Here is a 20,701-nt window from a genome sequence, read left to right on the forward strand (position 1 = left end):
AGATTTTCCATAATGCATCTCTTTTTCCCTAGTCCAAAATTGTTAATACCAGATAGCTATAATCACATTCATTTTCCAAATGAATCTAGGTTATGTTAAGTGCCTACCCAACTCAATCCTAAAAACTTTTGATACTCAGATCTACAAAACTCAACTTCATTTTTCTGGGTCAAGTTATTGTTCAGGTAAAAATATATATTTAATTTAAAATACCTTTGAAAATGTTCCTCAGGACATTAACTTGTTTTTATAAAGCAATGTTTAGAGAGGTAAATGTAAATGAGCCATATGGATTGCATTCTACTTGAAATAACTACATATTGGCAACTTAATGGAAAATGGGCTTGGAAACACTTTGGAATGTGTTAGGTACCAATATCAAGGTCTTTTATGACTATATTTTATGGTTTCAGTTAACAAGCCACAGTTGGAGAGTAGAATTACCACATATAGCAGAGGTGGCATTTCAGTGGTATGCATATATTGGAAAGGACTCAGCTTGAGAGTCTTAAAATCTGTCAGTCTGGGAGAGTATATCACATTTCAGGATAGGGTTATACTGGCCTGGGGTATCCTTGGTGGACCCGAAAGCCTACTTGGACTTAACATGTATGTAACTTAACTAGAGTCATTCATTATACCTTGCATTTATCAATCTATTCATTGTATAGCATTCAATTAATTAATGTTATTATTAGCTTAAAGTCATAAGGCAAAAGAACAGACATTGATTAAAATCCAATGACTCCCACAATTCCTAAGTATAATAAATGTTCTTAGTGCCAGACCCATATCACCTTGGCACTATTATTTTCATGCATACCAGACTAATTTCCAACATCCACCACCTGAATCTCTCTCTAAGGTCTTTTTCTGGCCATCAAATTCTGTTTTGCCCATATGCAATGGGCTGAAGAGCTGGAAATGAATTCTACTTAAAAACTGCCCTAAACCAATCTCCTACAGATGAGATAACACTGAAGTCCATGTTCAGATTCTAGAGTTTCCTACCAGGCTTAAGCTCCAGTTACCCATAGAGTCACTTTTTTCTTCCCCATCTTGTCCTTCCATTCTCCTATTCATGTGTCCCTGATATTATGCTACGAATAAGTGACTTGCCCTAAAATCCTTTTCTTAGGGTCTGCTTCTTGGAAAGCTGAAATTCAAACAGTACGTATATTAGTCAAGGTTCCCCAGAGAATTTATTATGGAAATTGGCTCATGTGATTATAGAGGCTGAGATATACCTCTAAACACTATCCATACACCAAAATGTGCTGTCTATAAGCTGAAGAACCAGGAAAGCTGGTGGTATAATCATTTCAGTCTGAATCTGAACACCTGAGAATCAGGAGCTCCAATGTTTGAGAACAAAAGATGGTTATCTCAACTCAAGAAAGAGAGAGGTAATTTGCCTTTTCTTTGCCTTTTTGTTCAAGCTGGGCCCTCAGTGGATTGGATGATACCCACCCACATTAATGAAAATGATTTTCTTTACTCAGACTACTGATTCAAATGCTAATCTTTTTTGTAAACATTCTCAGAAACTAAAGATTTTATACCCAATTCCAACATAGGAGCAGGGGAATCTTCCCACACTACTAAATAATTGTCAGACACCAGATGGGTTTTCTACAATTCAACTCAATTCTGACACTATCTTTATGTAGATATTGTCAAATCCCACAGGTTAAGGACTCAGTCCTACAAGACTGCCTGCCCCCGCCCAAACACACACACACACACACACACACACACACACACACACACAAACGCACACACACACACTTCAGAAACCAATTGCAAGTCCAGGTTGTCACCTATATTTCTGATCAAAAGGCTATAGATCAGAAGTTCCAACAACTTCTTCTTTGGGTTTGATTAATTTGTTAGAGCAGCTTTCAACACTCAGAAAAACATTTTGCTCACAAAGATAATCACTTTATTATAAAAGAATATAAATCAGGAACAGCCAGATGGGAGAGATGCATAGGACAAGGTATGGGGAAAGAACAGGGAACTTCTATGTCCTCAGAGTGCATCACTCTGCTCAGATCTCCATGTGTCCACCAACCTAGAAGCTCACTGAACCCCATCCTTCTGGGTTTTTATGGAGACTATTACATAGGCACATGTGATTAAATCACTGGTCTTGGTAACTGAACTCAATCTCTAGCCCTTCTTCCCTCCTGAGAGGTAGAAGGAAGTGTGACTAAAGGTTCCAACCCTCTAATCACATGCTTGATTCTCCTGGGCATGCTTAGGTAGGGTCTCAGGTGGTCACTTCATTAACAAAACAAAAGACACCTTTGTCGCTCATGTCACTTAGGAAATCCCAATAGTTTTAGGAGCTCTATACCAGAAACAGGGACAAACACCAATATAAATACATATAAACATACATATTTGGTCTTTGTCCTTTTCTGGCAGAGAGCTACAATTATAACATCACACAGATTCACCTGGAAATAATGTTTTACCAGCTATCTGGACATCTCTTAGCCCAGTCAAATTGAAACATAAAATTAATGACCAAAAAATGTGGTTAGAGACATTGTAAATATATCTAACACCATCATGAGAACCAAAGGTGGATACTACATGCATTGGTTCAAATAAGAGTAATGTACTGGGCACTGTTTTCTAGGTCCCCAATTGGTATAAATATAAACAAAGCACCAAGGCACTTTCTTAGATATTTATTGAAATGTAAATTACTAACTGCAGACAGGGAAATCATTTTGCGTAGGAAGAGATGAGGTGGAATGATGGAAAGAAGAGTGGATAAGGAGAAAGGAAGTGTGGAGAAAAAGGAAATAATGGAGGCTGAAAGATGTTACTGAGGGTGGACAACATGTGAACTGTACTTTGTTTGATGACTAATTTTTTTTTCATACAGAAAGATGGTGACTCACAGTTCTAAGCAAAGGAGCAAAGAGTTGAGAGGCCCAGAGCCAAGTCACACCAAATGGCATGCGGACTTTAAGGCAACAGTTTAGCATGCTGAGAACACAGCATGAATGCGAGAGGCTAAAACAGAAAAGGTATGTCAGGGCAGTATCATGGAAACCCTTGCATACTACGTAAGAGTGTGGACTCCATCCTATGAGCAACAAAAATCCACCTGCCGTAGGACCCTAACTGGCATGCGTCTCTGACCTACATGGTCTGAAGAAAGTCACTTTTGCACAAACTGCACTCAGTGGTCTGTCCTAAGTTTAATGGCCACTAGCGAATTAGTACAAAACTTCTGGACGCATTTGAGGATGTAAGTTATTTGTTCTATGTTACTGTTGGTTAGAAGAGTACCAAGTGTTTGAACTATAAAGGATCACAAGGAATCTATCCAGTCCCCCCCAACTTTGCAGAACTGTAGCTGAAACACATATATGATACATCCTGACCCCCTTTCAGCACACTAAATTGCTCCTTAACAAAACTATTTCAGGCAAAATAATTGTTTAAACTATACTGTGTACACTAGTGTTCCTGAATACACAGAATAACAAGCACTTTATTTCAAAACTCAGCTCTCACAAATGAAACAAGATTGACCACATGTTGATTATTACTGATGATAGTTATGGGTACATGGGCATTCATTATACTAACCCATCTTGGTACATATTTTAAATTATTCTCAACAAAATGAAAAATTAAACAATTCTTATAAAGAATGATAACTAGTTATCTGTAGTGGTTTCTGTCAGGGTAACTTTATGGTCTGGTGCCCCATTACTGGTTGCTGTTCTCCTGGGCAACCTTCTTTAGGATATTGTCCTGAGTTGACTTTGGGAGCCGTCTCACCTGGTGGTCCCTGGGAGGCTTTCCTTACCCCATCCTAGTAGTGCAATTGCTGGGTCATAGGACAGTTCTATTTTTAACTTTTGAGGAACCTCCATACTCAGAGCATGACTTAAAAAAAAGATTTATTTATTTATTCATGAGAGACACAGACTGAGAGAGAGAGGCAAAGACACAGGCAAAGGGAGAAGCAGGCTTCCCACAGGGAACCGGATGTGGGACTTGATCCCAGGACCCCGGGGTAACTCCCTGAGACTAAGGCAGGCACCCAACTGCTGAGCCACCCAGGCATCCAGAGCATGACTTTTAAAAGAGTTCCATTGAATTTGCAGATTCAGTTACCCATTAACCTGGTATAGTGTTCTTTTCTCAGAAATACTGTTTGGGAAAAAGAAAAAAATATTATTCATAATGAATCTTTTTCCTCCTTCCCCCTTTCTTTATATGCATAGTTTTAAAAACTATTTTTTTTGTTTTTTTTTTAATTTATTTATTTATGATAGTCACAGAGAGAGAGAGAGAGAGGCAGAGACATAGGCAGAGGGAGAAGCAGGCTCCATGCACCGGGAACCCGATATGGGATTCGATCCCGGGTCTCCAGGATCGCGCCCTGAGCCAAAGGCAGGCGCCAAACCGCTGCGCCACCCAGGGATCCCAGTTTTAAAAACTATTAATCCTTATTTATAATTACTATCTTAGTAGATAGATCTTTCACATGTGGCTTTTCTGAAATATGTATGGAATTGCCTTAAAATATCCAAAACAGAATCCATAGTATTCATTTTCCCCCTCATGTGATACTTCTGAAAATAAACATCACTAAAAAGCAATATCTGGTGATCATCTGTGGCTGAAAAGTAGGATATACTAGTGAGATGCCAACATAGCTTAAAGTAATAAATTGCATAAAGAATATAAATACTGTGTTTTATTCTGTTTCTATTGTAGTTCTTAGTAGAGCAACGCAGATATAACATAAAGGGCCAGAAATGATTTCCTTATGTTTATCTCCATAGGAACTGACTTCTCAATGGGAAGAATTTAAATACTGATGATTCCCCAAAGGATACCGAGCATATGGAAAAGAAATGTAAGAGCTCATTGTTTTGAAAATCTGCTATGCATACTGAATTGGCTTAATTTAAATAAACATTTGAAGTTTTGAGCAAGAAGGAAAATTAGCACAGGCAATGGTTAGCAATTTCCAAGAGGATGCCTCTAAAAAATATTTGGAAGGTTGCTTATGAGATGTTGTTAAGTACAGGTGATGTTTGAGACTCAAGAGTGTGTTTGTGTGGGTGTGTATATATACACACACACGCACACACATGCAGTCTCAAACTGTTTCATTTTCCAATTCATCTAAGGTATCAAGACTGAATTTATCTTGGGCTACTAATTTATTTTCTCTAAAGAAATTATTGAAATGCCTGTTTCCCCTGGTTAGGGATAAAATAGCTTGTTACTAAAATAAAAATGTTGTCTTAACTGAAGAAAATAGGTAAAAAATGAGCAGGGAATGAGATAATATTTCACTGCTGATGAAGTAGAGCCATGTGAACAAGGTTAGGTGTGGTCCTGAAAGTGGCCATTCCCACAGGCTCATCATAGTTAAGTACTGGCCTTCAACTAGAGACCAAGATCTTCATTTAAAGGCATGTTTTCCACTGCTCCAGTGTACACACCCACACGCAGCCACAAGCCCATGTCTACGTGCAGAGAAAGACCTCTAGAGGCACTGTGCTTATCCTGTATTTCTCAAACTAGCTGCTGCTTTATTACTACTTACTCTGTCATCAACCTGGAGGCTTAATCTACGCAACACTGAGTGATTCTTTGCTCTTACTCCAGTCCAATTAGGGAATGGAAAAAAAAAAAAAAACAAACAGAAATAATATAAAACATGTTAAATTTAAAACTCTGGGGTTTTTATCTTTGCAGTTGTACTCCTCCCAAATGAAATCATATTGGACTAAGTTAAGAATGTTAGTGTCATTTTATGAAAACAGAAATGGAAAGAGATAAATTATACCTCCATGATATTCTTTCATCAGAATACTTTCCAACCTTTAGACACTTCTATGGTAGACCTGATGTCAATTTTTTATTAGGTCATTGCCAAATTGAACTAAGCAGGACATTTCTGAATAAGATCTCTGGTTATTTCACTGGTGATTAGGTAATTCTGAGACAAATTGGTTATCTGTAATAATATTGATTAATACACTAATGAAATATTCATCTAGCTTTCTCCTAGGGATCTAAAAAAATTATACTAAAATGTTATACATTATGGATTTTAGAAGTCTTAAAGACTTTCAGACTTCTGCCTCATGGAAGATGATATAGACGTACTTTCCTATATCTCCTGCTAATTACGACTATAAACACTAAAAACACTGGGTATTATGTAGAAAACAGAAGATTTTGAAAGGTGGAGAAAAGAAGGCAGACCATCCAGAAGTGGACATGTGGTGAGTTCCTTGTGTTTCATTTTTATCACATAAGCCAGAGTTAGAGCTAAAAAAATCTAACAAACCAGAAACACCAACAGGTACAGGCAAAATAAAGAAAAATCAACAGAAGCTACTCTCTTAGCCAAAGTACAAGGTAAGAAGTGACATAACAAGACAGAAAACTTTTGGACAATAATCATTATACTCTAATCTAAGGGGAAAAATCAGCCTCATCCCCCTCCATGTCAACAAAAGCTGAAAGGTAAGCCTAGATTCACATCTGTTCCTGGCTATACTCAGGTGATCTAATCTACCTTCCTCCACTACTGATGTAGTGTCAGAAAAGGCCAAGGAGAGCACCAGTACTTTCATCTCTTTTGGCATTAGGAAAGTTATCTGTCCCCCCAATGAATGACGTTAGTAGGGACCATGGAGATTCTGTATTTTTACTGTCACTCAAGAGTAATAGGCCATTCCTCCCTCTCTCTTCTCAGGTAATGTAGGAGGAAACCTAGAAGAGAGTAAGGAGTTAAGGTGTAAGGAATGCCCCCTGCCCCCATTATGTAGCTGTTGGAAGTTGAAATAGATGGCTTATAAAAGATCTAGAGTCTGTTACATAATGTCATAAACTTTCAAGCTTTAGTAGAAAAATTACACATCATATCAAGAACCAGGAGGATCTCAAACTGAATGAAGACAGTCAATAGATGCCTGCACTGGGATGCCTGGGTGGCTCCTTGGTGGAGCATCTGCCTTCGGCTCATGGCATGATCCCAGGGTCCTAGGATCAAGTCCCACATCAGGGTCCCCATGAAGAGCCTGCTTTTCCCCCTGCCTGTGTCTCTGCCTCTCTCTCTCTCTCTCTGTCTCTCATGAATGAATAAAACCTTAAAAAAAAGATGCTTTCACCAAGATGACAATGGTGTTAGAATTACCTTAAAATGATTTTAAAATAGCCATCATAAAGATTTTCAATAGTAGCTATAAATACACTTGAAATATGTGGAAAAAAAGAGAAAATATCAGCAAAGAAATAAAAGATATAAAGAGAGGCAAAATGGACATTTTAGAGCTACAAATATAACAACCACAATAAAACTAGTCAATTTATGCTCTCAACAGAAGAATGAATGGAACAAAGGAAAGAATCAGTGAATTGGAAGATAAAATAGTAGAAATCATTCAATCTGAATAACAGAGAGAAAAGAGGTCAAAAAAATTATAAAGAGAACCTCAGAGAAGTGGGACTATAAAAAAGTCTTTATGATCATTACCTTAAATTCTCTATCAGGCATAGTACTTATTCCTGTCTCATTTAACTCTCTTGCTGTGATTTTGTCCTATTCTTTGGAAACTGGACTCCACTCAAGCCCAAGGCAGCCCCAGGCTGGCCCACTAACAACACAAGGATCAAATCCTGCCCACAACAGATGGAGAGCCATTGCAGATGACTGTACTGAGAAGCAAATACAATGCAGTCACAATAAGTAGGACTCACAACACACATAGGAAACACCCCTGGAGCATCAGGTTCTGGTGAACAGGGGACATTGCACTGCAGGGTACTCCAGGACCTCTTCTTCATGAGTCCACTACTTTTAAAGCAGGAGACATAGTTGACTTCCTTAACACACATAAAGAGACACAGAGGGTTAGACAAAATAAGATGGAAGACTGTGCCCCAGAGGAAGGAAAAGAACAAAATGATAGCAAGAGAGTTAAATGAGACAGAAATAAGTAATATGCCTGATAGAGAATTTAAAGAAATGGTCATAAAGGCATTGACTTTGGACTTGAGACAAGAATGGAGGACTTCAGTGAGATCCTCAACAAAGAGATAGAAAATATAAAGAGATGAAGAACACAATAACTGGAATAACAAATAGAATAAATAATAGTCTAGAGAAAGCAAAAGAACAGATAAGATACCTGGAGGATGGTGTAATGGAAAGTAATCAAGGTGAACAAGAAAGAAGAAAGAAAGAAAAGAAAGAAAGAAAGAAAGAAAATATACCAAGGGAACTCAACAACATCATCAAGCATAATAACACGCACATTTTATAGGATCCCAGAAAAAGAAGAGAAGAAAGGGGGACAGAACACTTATTTGAAAAAGTAATAGATGAAAACGTCCCAAATCTAGGGAAGGAAACCGAAATCCAGATCCCGGAGCCTTGGAAAACCCCCAGCAAAATCAACCCCAGGAGGTCCACATCAAGACACATAGTAATGTGGTAGCAAAAGAATTTTAAAAGGAGCAAGAGAAAAAGAAAACAATTACACACAAGGGAAACTCCATAAGGTTATCAGCAGATTTTTCAGAAGAAACTTGGCAGGCAGAAGAGAGTGGCATGATGTATCAAAGTTCTGAAAGGAAGTAACCTACAACCAAGAATACTCTGTCTAGCAGGGCTATCATTCAGAATAAAAGAAGAGATAAAGAATTTCCCAGATCAACAAAAAAAATGTTAAAAGAATTCATGATCACTGAACCACTAAATTAGTACTATAAGAAATGTTAACGGGGACTTTTTGAGTGGAAAGGAAAGACCACAACAAGAATAAGGAAAGTAAGAAACACAAAAGCAGTAAAATTAAGTATATCTATAAAAATTAGTTAAGAGATTCACAAAGTAAAAGAATTAAAGTATGACACCATATACCCAAAACGTGCTGTTGGGGGGCAATAAAAAAGAGTTCAAACTTAAATGACCATCAACTTAATATAGACTGATACATGCATAAGATGTAATATATAAACCTAATGGCAACCACAAATCAAAAACCAGTAATAGATACAAAAAAAAAAAAGAAAGAGAAAAGAATCAAAATTGTGAGAGAGCAAGAGAAAAAAGCAACAGAGAACTACAAAAACAACTATAAAACAAGTAAGAAATTGGTAATAAGTACATACCTATCAATAATTACTTAGAGGGTAAATGGACTAGGTAATCCAACTAAAAGACATATGGCAATGGAATGGATTAAAAAAAAAAAAAGAAAGAAAACAAGACCTATCTATATGTAAGAGATTCATTTCAGACCTAAAAACACATGCACATTGAAAGTGAAGGGATGGAAAAGCATTTATCATGTAAATGGATGTGAAATAAAGACAGAGTAGGAAAATTTATATTGGAGAAAATTGACTTTAAAACAAAAACTATAGTAAGAGAAAAGGAGGGACAGTATATAGTCATAAAGGGAACAAACCAGCAAAAAGATATAACAATTGTAAATATGCATCCAAGATGGGGCACCCAAATATATAAAGCAGCTAATAAAAAACATAAAGTAATTGATAGTAATACACTAATAGCAAGGGACTCTAACACCCTATTTACACCAATAGATAGATCATCCAAACAGAAAATCCAAAAGGAAAGATTCCCATCTTATATACATCTGGGAACTTTCTGGGATTGACTTTTTCTGCCTTCACTGTACTTCTGCGGAAATCCATCAAGAGTTGCATTTATTCACAGTTTGTTCCTTTTTACTGATGAGTAGTATTCTGGGTATGGACGTACCACTGTTTGCTTGACCCTTTTTCCATTGATGGACAGCTGAATCGTTGTCACTATGAGACTATTATGAATAAAATCATGAATAAAGCTGCTGTAAACTTTCATGTAGAAGTCCCTGTGTGAACCTGTTTTCATTTCTCTGGGATAAGTAGTCAAGAGTGCAATTGATGGTGTCCATCGAAAGACGAATGGATAAAGAAGATGTGGTTTATGTATACAATGGAATATTCCTCAGCCATTAGAAATGACAAATACCCACCATTTGCTTCAATGTGGATGGACCTGGAGGGTATTATGCTGAGTGAAGTAAGTCAACCGGAGAAGGACGAACATTATATGTTCTCATTCATTTGGGGAATATAAATAGTAGTGAAAGGGAATAGAAGGGAAGGGAGAAGAAATGGGTGGGAAATATCAGAAAGGGAGACAGAACATAAAGACTCCTAACTCTGGGAAAGGAACTAGGGTGATGGAAGGGGAGGAGGGCAGGGGGTGGGGGTGAATGGGTGATGGGCACTGAGGGGGCACTTGACGGGATGAGCACTGGGTGTTATTCTGTATGTTGGCAAATTGAACACCAATAAAAAATAAATTTATTATAAAAAAAGGAAAAAAAGTGCAATTGATGGGTTATACGATAGTCACGTATTTCATTGTTGTTATTGTTGCTGTGTGTGTGTGTGTGTGTGTGTGTGTGTGTGTAGTTAAGGTAGGTTCTATGCCCAATGTGGGGCTTGAACTCATGACCCCAGGATCAAGAGTTGCATATTCTACTAACTGAGCCAGCCAGGCACCCCACATATTTAGTTCTTAAAGAAATCACTAAATTGTTTTCCAGAGTGGCTGTCCATTTACATTCCCACCAACAATGTATGAAAAATCCAGTTTCACCACATTCTTGCCAACATTTAGCATCCTCCCTATCTCCGCTTTAGTCTTTGTTTTTTTAATGTAGTGATATCCCTCCTTGTGGCTTTAGTTTTATCTCCTGAGGGGCTAAAGATGTTGAAAATCTTTCCATGTACCTATTTATTATCTGTATATCCTTATAGTGAAATGATATTTGTCTATTTTTTCCTCATTTTATAATTGGATTTTTTTTACTATTGAGTTTTAAGAATGCTTTCTAGATTCCAGTTTTCTGTCAGATATGGGCCTTGAGAAGGTTTTCTCTCAGTCTGTAGCTTATCTTTTCATCCTCTTAATCAAATTATTATAGAGCAAAATTTCTTAATTTTGATGAAATACAATTTATCAAGTTTTTCTTTTATGGATTTTGATTTTAATGTCAGGGCTGACTGTCTAGTCTTAGATCCTGAAGATTTTCTCATATTTTTCTAAAAAAAAAAATCTGGTTTTATATCATGTACCTAAATCTGTGATCTATTTCATGTTAACTTGTGAAATAGATGTGAGACTTAAGTTCATTTTTTGCCAATGGGTATCTAATTCCTCTAGCATCATTGCTGAAAAGACTCCTCCACTGAACTGCTTTGTCACCTGTTTTTCAAAATCAGTTAGGAATATTTCTGTGGTCAATTGGTGAATCTCTATTCTCCATTGATGCATCTATCCCCCACCTAATACCACACAGTTTAAACTACTAGAGCTATGTAGTAAGTACCATAATCAGGTAAACTGATTTCTCCTACTTATTCTTATTCAAAATTGTTGCAACTGTTTTAGTTTCTTTGTGTTTCCACATAAATTTTAGAATAATTCTTTTCCATATCCTAAAAAATTCTTCTGAGATTCTGATAAGGATTGTGTTAAATCTGTATATTAATTTTTTGAAAGTTTTTATCTTATAAACATCTAACAATTGCAGAAATAGATAACAGAACAGTGATGCGTTTACCCCGGATAAAGGAGGTGGTGGTTTTGGGCGGGAAGTGGTGTGCCTGCCTATAAACTGGCAACATGAGCAATCTTCACGGTGATGGAAATACTCTGTATCTTGATTACAATCAATGTTAATATGCAAGATACTATTCCTGGAGGAAACTGGCTAAAGGACACATAGAATCTCTGTTATTTCTTACGGTGACTTTGAAATAGAAAATTTAATTAAAATTAAATAATCATAGATGGTAACATGATTATAAAGAACCATGACTTTTCTTCTCTTGTCACTAGATAGATATTGTTTCAAACATTTTTCAAGTTATTCAAATTTCTTGGAAAGGAACTCTAACTTTTAAAAAACGATCTTAGTGATTTCCAATATTTTCTTTGATGAATACTTTATACATTTCATTTATTCCTCTAAATTAGTAATTTTTTTTTTTTTTTTAGCCTAACCATTTGGAGTTGGAAGATGATAAAAGCAAGCATGACACTCTCTTCTTGATTTCTCTAGATACTGTGTTTTGATTTGTGGATTCACATTAGATATGAAAGTGAAAGAAACTCATAAGTAACCAAAGGGCTTCTTGAGATGAAAAATGAAGTGATCTTTCAATTCCACTTTATTATATCTTGACAATAATGTTGTGCCATTCTTGCAATTTCCTCTTTCATATACAGTTAAAAACATTCAGCATTTCCAAAAGTAAGCATTAAAATACTTCATACATAGGCCTCTATAAGAACTTTTCCAGAACGGTGTTAAATGAGGCACCTAATGTTGTACATAGATGTACTCTAAGAGTTCAGCCAATATCATTATTTTTACTTTGCAGCTTTTGCTGTTTCTTTAAATATTTATGTGTTCCTTACAAGTACAGCCAGCTTTGACTGAAATAAATGTGTTTCTTTTTAAAGCAAGATAACTGGTTAGGATTGATAATGGCTCTGAAATTGTGGTTTTCTTTGAAAAGAAAATAGATATTATTCTAATACCAGCCCTCTTTTAGCTCCAAAAATTTTGAATTGAACTAGAAAGTATTTAAGTCTCTTTACGAAAAATACCTGTATAAAGTACAAACACAGGTCTTAACTACCAGCCAAGAAAACGGTAACTGATTGACTCTGAAGAGAAATGGGAGACAGGAAAGGAATGGGTTAAAGACACATTTTCATAGTATACACCGTGTACTTTATAATTTATTTAACAATGTGCATGTGTTACCTATTTGAAGGAATGAATACATAAGTAAATATGTTGAAAGATACACAGAAATAAATAAAACTATTGTCTGCAGTAAAATCTTATTCTTCTTACCTATTTCTTTTTCTCAAAAAAAATTCTGTATTTTAGGAAAATTCCATTTGGGAATATTTGAAGAAAAAAATGTTTTTAACTCTCAGTGATTTATTACCATGCCTGCCATTGGGTCTGGTATGTTCAGGAATCTGCAAGTAGTTATGTGGCTGCCAATTCGCTTCCTTGGTTGTTACTGATCTGTAGGGCATGTGCCATGAGTAAGTCATAAAACATCACCATGACTTATTTGCTTTCCTGAAAAATGGAGCCCATTATTCTTGTTGCTTTCTTGACTATGGAGGGTATTATAAATAATTTATCAAATACTTTTAGTATATTCATTGTTTTACCTGGAAAGAAGGCAAGAATGTGACAATTATTACAGTAAACCATGAAGTTAAAAAAAATACAAACCTAAGAAGCATCAAGGTTATTAATACATTTAGACTGATTATGCTTCTCAGAATAAAGATGGTATCTTTACTGTTGATTTTTAGTTGAGACCAAAGGAAACCTAACAATAATAGTTACAGATTCTGAACATAACAATCCTGAGTAAAACCAGCACAACCAGAGGAAAGGCAGCAGCAACTAGTTTAAATCCCAAACTAGGCCAGGCTGCTAATGTTTCAGCAGCATAACATTTTCCCAAAACCTGAGTGTTGTGAGTTCCTCTTTAGCTCCTTTTTCACATTTCTGCTTACACTTATTTAAGGGGATATCAAAACACTGTGTGTGTCAAATGTGGAAATTATAATCTACCTGCCTCTGATATCCACAGGGAGCTGCAATCAGCTCATGGAAGCCCAGATACCATCGCTCTGACCAAAATATTCCTAAAAGACCACAGTTTCACATGTAAATTACATACATACACACACACACACAATGAAATATTATTTATCCAGCAAATGAAACCTTGTCATTTGTGACAACATGGATGGACCTTGAGGGCATTATGCTAAATGAAATAAATTAGAGAAAGATAGATAAATTATAATCCCACTTATATGAAGAATTTAAAAAACAAAAACAAAAAAACAAGCTCACAAAGAACAGACTTTGGTTGCCAGAGTGTGGGAACAGAAAGTAGGCAAAATGGGTAGAGGTGGTCAAAAGACACAAATCTCCAGTTATAAAATAAATTGTGGTCATGAGGATGTAATACACAGCATGGTGACTATAGTTAACATTGTATTGCATATTTGAAAGTTCTCAGAAAGTATATCTTAAAAGTCCTCATCACGAGAAAAAAATTATGTAACTGTGTACGGTCCTATTAATTAGGCATACTATGGATCATTTTGCAATATACACAAATATCAAATCTGTTATGTTGTATACCTAACATAATTTTATATGTCGATTAATGCCCACTTTTTAAAATTGAGCTATAAGTGAAAAATCTAAACATGGGAGAAGATATTTACTATCCTAGAAGCAGAAGAGGATGCATTGTTTAAAGGGGAAGGGAAGGGAAGTTCTGTTTGGGATATGCTGGGTTTTTCCTTCGAGTTAGTTGAGATGAAGCATTTGGGGAAGGTCAAGTAGAGAGATTCAGGTTTGGATGCCATAGACATAAAGACAGTATTTTTCAAATCGTGGTCTCTGAATCACCTGTATTAGAACCAGATGGAGGTGATTGTTAAAAATGGTGACAACCTACATGCCCTTTCAGGCCTACTTGTTCAGAATTTCTGAGATAGTGGCCCTAAAATCTGTAGTTTAATTGAACACCCCATATAATTCTTAAGCCCACTAAAATTCAATAAATAGTTGCCTTGTGTATGGCAAAAGATGAATCACTCAAAGAGAGAATATAGAATTAGTTCCTTTTTTTTTTTACTTCTGTATGTCCACCAGCAATATCTTTCCCAGAATTTATTGTATAATCAATAAATTATTATTACTATTATTTTTGCACTTTCTGGGAAATAATGTATAGTACGTAGCAAGAATCCAAACATGTTCATGTATTTTGATCCAGTAATATCACTTCTAGGCATTTATTTTTGGTAATAATCCAACAGGAAAGAAAATATAATCTATGGAGATGTTAATATCACAGGTTTACAATAGTAAATAATGAAAGAAGCAAATGACAAGAAATAGAGATATGAGTAAGAGAGAGGATGTTTTTCTACTACATCACATTTTGTTACAACTAGAAATAGTTATTATAATGAATATGAGGTAACATGGAAAAATACGTATTACAATAATGTTAGAAAGAAATTTTATCTATGCCATGATCACAACTGTAAAAAAGATATATTGTGTATAAGTATTAAAAGAAATAAAAATGAAGGACATTTTATTTGGTAAATTATATTATGAGTGATATTATAATCATTTCAATTAATATACCAGAATGTTATCCGTATTGTAAATATTTCTGATTTAGAAATCTATTATGCTCCTATTCAATAATTTCAAATCACTATAAATGTGGAATATGGTTAAATGAGATGTAATTTTACTCAAATAAATTATGACTGTTCTAAAAGAGGAAGTTTTAAAAAGAGGAAATAAAAAGGTATCGTAATTAAGTCTTAGATCCCCAAGATTTTTTTTTCAAACGAATATCATCAGATGTTCTCACAGCTTGTTCCAAAATATTTCTGGATGCTAGCTTACTTTCAAAATGAAACTGAAAAAGAATTTTCCCTCTTCATTCTCCCTCCTCCCCTCTCCTTCTCCTCCCTCTCCAGTTAGCACAGAAGAATGTGGGAATGTATTTGAGATCTTGTCAATGAAATTTGTCATTTGTCATTTTCCACCTGTTTCATGACATGGCAACATGAACACACAAGGACTGACACACAAACTCACTTACCCACCCAATACACATATATATGGAATAATTCAAATCATGATATTTAGTGCAACTAAGGAAAGAAGATGGGTTTCAATGTAAAAATTAAAGACCAAATCCATCTCATAAGCACTACTTAAAGCCTACTTTTTTAAATGAACATTTGTAAAATAAATGCCTGCCATCCATATAGAGAATTGGGTCTGTATCTTGCTTTCATTATATTCTAATAGCAAGTCTACAGAAGTAACTTTCTTATCACCTCAAAATCTTGGAATGACTACCATTACCTACCAAAAAAAAAAAAATGAAACTTAAGATCATGAATTAGCTTATTAACTTAGGTCAGTCGGCAACATCTTAGAAGTACTGATAATTTAAAAGACACAGATGATAGAGGTATAAGGAAAGCATAAAGCTCCATGAAAGATAAAAGTATCTTTTAAGATAGATAATAGAGGTAGAGGTAAGGGGAGGGAAAGAGAGAAGAAGTGAAGACAGTGAGTACAGAGAATGGATCCAAGAACTTTGATGACAAAAGACTCTAAGAAATCAGTACAATTTAAAGATAATATTAGTAGCCAAGTCTTTGCTGTTTTACATAGGAAGGATATGTTGACTTCAATGTTCTATTGAGGAAAGATAAGGTCCAATGAAAAAGGGAGTAGATGATGATTCAAGACAGAGCATGCAGCTGATGATGCAAGACTCTCTGAGAAGACAGGAAGCACTTTGGAGAGCATGTCAATGGATTAACCTTCAGTGGAGTAACTAATCCTTTTGGATTAGAATAAAGAGGATAAAGTTAAGGTGGCCTCATTGAGTAGTGCTAAAAGAGATAGGATATTGAGTGGAGGCTTGGACTTGAAGAGAAGTTTGGATTGTGAAGAGAATGGTAAGGCTTCTGAATTTTTGTTGAGGCAACAGGATAGAAGCTTTTGAAGAACAAGAAACTAATACAACAGTGAAATCTCATCAGACCTGGGAAACAGGGAATGGATACTGAGGCCAAGTTGCTTGGTTTCATAAATTCTCCAGCACTGTTTAGTTATAATCGGTAAAGCAGATGATTGCACAGATTAAGGATTAGGACTCTGCAAGGTCAGTTATAAAATACAAAAAAAAAAAAAAAAACATGGAAATGAAGATTCTAAGGGTCTTCATGAAAGAATTTGAAAAATTGAGAAAATTTTGCATTGAACAAGAACCTTTGACTGAATCCATGTATATGTAATTTATAACCATGAGGTACCTAGATACAGCCAAATAGCATACCATCACCAACAATTAAAAAAGGATAATAACCTTTACTATGGCAGAAATAGTAAGTTTAGCATGAATATGGTAGATCTTATGTCACTTTTATTGACCAAAAATAAAAATATAACCTTTACATTATTTCAAGAGCAAAATGTCTTCTCTATTTAGATACACATGAGAAGTTGTGATGTAGATGTCGATTGTCTACAATAGCCTCTTCTATTAAAGGAAAACCATTATTGAGATATTTGGGATACTATTAATTCCATTTCCTAATTATTCCAAACCCAAAACAAATAAGGTAAGTCATTTGTCTCAACTGGTCCCGTGAAACATTAGAATGCTTTAGGCTCATTGGAATTAAGGAGCCATATGGAACTTGTAGTGTACTTATAACTAAGACAGATGGCAGCAAAATGGAGCCAGCCTTGAGGCTGTATAAACACCCCAGTGACCATGAGCAGCCAATTAAGAATTGAGACAAGAGGGAAATGTCATTTCAGCTCCTGTAAAATGTATCTGGTGCAAGCATTCTTGCTGCCTTTTATAAACCTACTTCATGGTCTATGGCTCTATATTAGAGCCAGAGGAAATGTTTTTCTGACTCCTCTTATAGAAGCATAGAAGCATCTAAATTCTGGTCCAGTTCCTAGGATGTTAGGAATTAGTTTCTGCTCCTGCCTGGAAAAGCCAAAAAACTAATTTAATTTCAGCAAGATCAAGATGTAATATTCCTTTAGCTCCTAAAATAGATTAATATTCCTAAGACTTACTCATGAAACAGTTTCTGTGTATATGCTTTTTAGCAATCATCCTATAAGTCTGATGGTACTAAGTGGAAGCCACAATTCCTGTTTTCAAGGAGGCTATGAAGGAGACCGACCAGAAAACCAGAATTAGACACAGTAGATTGGATATTCTGACAGAAATGCAGTTTACTTTGAGTACAGAAAAGGCCCAGCTCTCCCTTCAGATAGGGCAAGAGTTTCTCTGAAGAAGGATTCATCTGTGCAGTCTTGAAGTATGAGTGCACACAGCTGGGAAAAAAAAAAAAAAGATGATAGAGGAAAACCTGCATTTGACCTAGAACATATAGCAAGTGCAAAAGCAAACATAGCAAAGAAACAAGATCATTTAACCAGGAATGAATAGAATATGCTGTGTCCAGAACGGGGCACATAGCAGAATATGAATTCTGGGTGAGGATGGATAGATTTGCAGGAGCCAAGCCTGAAGGCCTTGAGTCGCAGTCTCAGATATTTAATCTATGACACTTCCAGGTGAGGCTGTATGAAAGATTGTGGGATATGGAAATCAGGAGGCCAAAGTGAGGCTTGTGTTGTACACCTGAGGAGATCGCTGAAACCATACATTTGGATGAAATAACTCATTGGTAGAGTAGACTGAAAAGATCAGATGAACAAGGATAAAATTCTAGGAAAGAGTGATTATATACATATATATGTTTATAGGTAGTAATAATAGTACTAAATGGAATTGAAATTTCCTGTTTCCAAGGAGGCTATGAAGGAGACAGACAAGTAAACTAGAATTAGACACAGTAGATTGGTTTACATGTATAGGTATAAATATATACAAACATACATATGTATCTATACATATAATTATACACAACTGTATACATGAATTGGTAGATGAGCAGAGTTGTGAAGATGACTGAAAACATCTGACCAGGGTAAATGATGAAAATAGGGACAGTCTAAAGTCCAGGAAACCATAGGAAATAGAGACTAAAGAAAGAAGGTAATCAATGGTGTAAAAATACCACAGAGTTCAAGTAGTAGAATTATGGAAAAGTACCCCCCTTTTTTTTTTTTAAAGTACACTTAGGAATCAGTGAGATGAATTTCCCTGAAGGAGTAGGTGGTAAAATCCAGATCACTACTGATTAATCAGAAATAGATGTTAGAAAGTGCAGGGACCAAGTGTCAAATATGGCCTAAAGGGACTTGGCTCATATGATTTAATTCCATGTGAGTGGAGACTGAGGGGTACTCATTATCTGGCCTTTCACTGCCCACTGCTATATATACCTGATTCAAATTTGCTTCCCTAGGAAAAAAAAAAAAAGAAAAAGAGGTAAGAAATGGTGTGTCCAAAAATATTTTTGCAGATCAAATGCTGTACTATAAAGTGCTATGATTTACTTGTTCTGTTATTTTTAGGAAATGTGTGCTTTATATTGAATTTTAAGAAAAAGTGAAATGTATTACACCATCTGTTGACTTAACCATGTCTTATGACAGTTTTGTTTGTTTATTTGAGCCATATCAAGTACTTGTCTCTTTTAAACTGGATAGGTATGTAGAATGGAAACATTACAGGGATCCCTGGGTGGCACAGTGGTTTAGCACCTGCCTTTGGCCCAGGGCGCGATCCTGGAGACCTGGGATCGAGTCCCAAATCGGGCTCCCGGTGCATGGAGCCTGCTTCTCCCTCTGCCTGTGTCTCTGCCTCTCTCTCTCTCTTTCTCTGTGACTATCATAAATAAAAAATAATAATAATAATAAAAAAGAATGGAAACATTACAGATGCAATTCAATCTTTTATTGAGGACTCAGTGACATCATTGTGAAAGCAATGAATCTATACAGCTATAACACAGTAATACTTCCATTGCCCAATGAGATGTGAAAAGCCTTTGAACTTACCCCTGTATCATAGTTATTTTGTGTTCTTATGACTGGTGTTCATGTGGCCAGGACTCCAAAACTAGCAACTATAATTTCTTATTTCTGTAAATAACATTTCTATAGGTGCTCCTTCAACGTCAATCAAATTATTTGTTTTCTCTAGTATGTGGATTTAAAGTCCATATTATCAAGACTGTTAATGTTTTATATCAAATAGGAGTAATAAATAATCTTGTGATGATGATTTCCTACGTATATTCATTAATGGGCATATAATATAAGCCAACAAATAGTTTTTAAAAAAACTTATCTTTAGTTTTTTTTTTTTTTAAAGATTTTATTTATTTATTCTTGAGACACAGAGAGAGAAAGAGAGAGGCAGAGACACAGGCAGAGGGAGAAACAGGCTCCATGTGGGGATCCCAATGTGTGTGTGGGGGAGTCGATCCTGGGACTCCAAGATCACGCCCTGGGCCAAAGGCAGGCGTTAAACCGCTGAGCCACCCAGGGATCCCTTTACCTTTAGGTTCTAATCTATGTTCTAGTGAGTCGAGGATGCCAAGTAAATCTTAACATTAATATGGACCAGTAGGTTAAAAAAAATGCTTGTAATATGCTATTGACTGCACCCATAAATTAGTTTTGCCTATTAGAGTTAGCATCTTGATTTATATTAGACTTTGTTATATATAAGTACTTTAATAAAAATATTATAAGAAGAAAGAAAACTACGAACTAATACCTCTCATGCACATAGATGCAAAATTCTTCAATAAAATATTAACAAATCAAATCCAGTATATACAAAGAATTACATATGACATAAATGTATAAGTAGAAAATGTAAAAGAATCGATAAAAAAAGAAAAATAAACAAAACTTTTAGAAATAATAATCAAGTATAGCAAGGTTGCAAGATTCAAAATAAATACATAAAAATCGATTACTTTCCTATTATAAGCAATTTGAATTTTGGAATTAAAAAAAACTGACATTTAACAATAGTGTCAACAAATAAAATACTTGTTTTATAAACAGAA

This window comes from Nyctereutes procyonoides, unplaced genomic scaffold, assembly GCF_905146905.1.
Source record: "Nyctereutes procyonoides isolate TBG_1078 unplaced genomic scaffold, NYPRO_anot_genome, whole genome shotgun sequence".
NCBI lineage: Eukaryota > Metazoa > Chordata > Mammalia > Carnivora > Canidae > Nyctereutes > Nyctereutes procyonoides.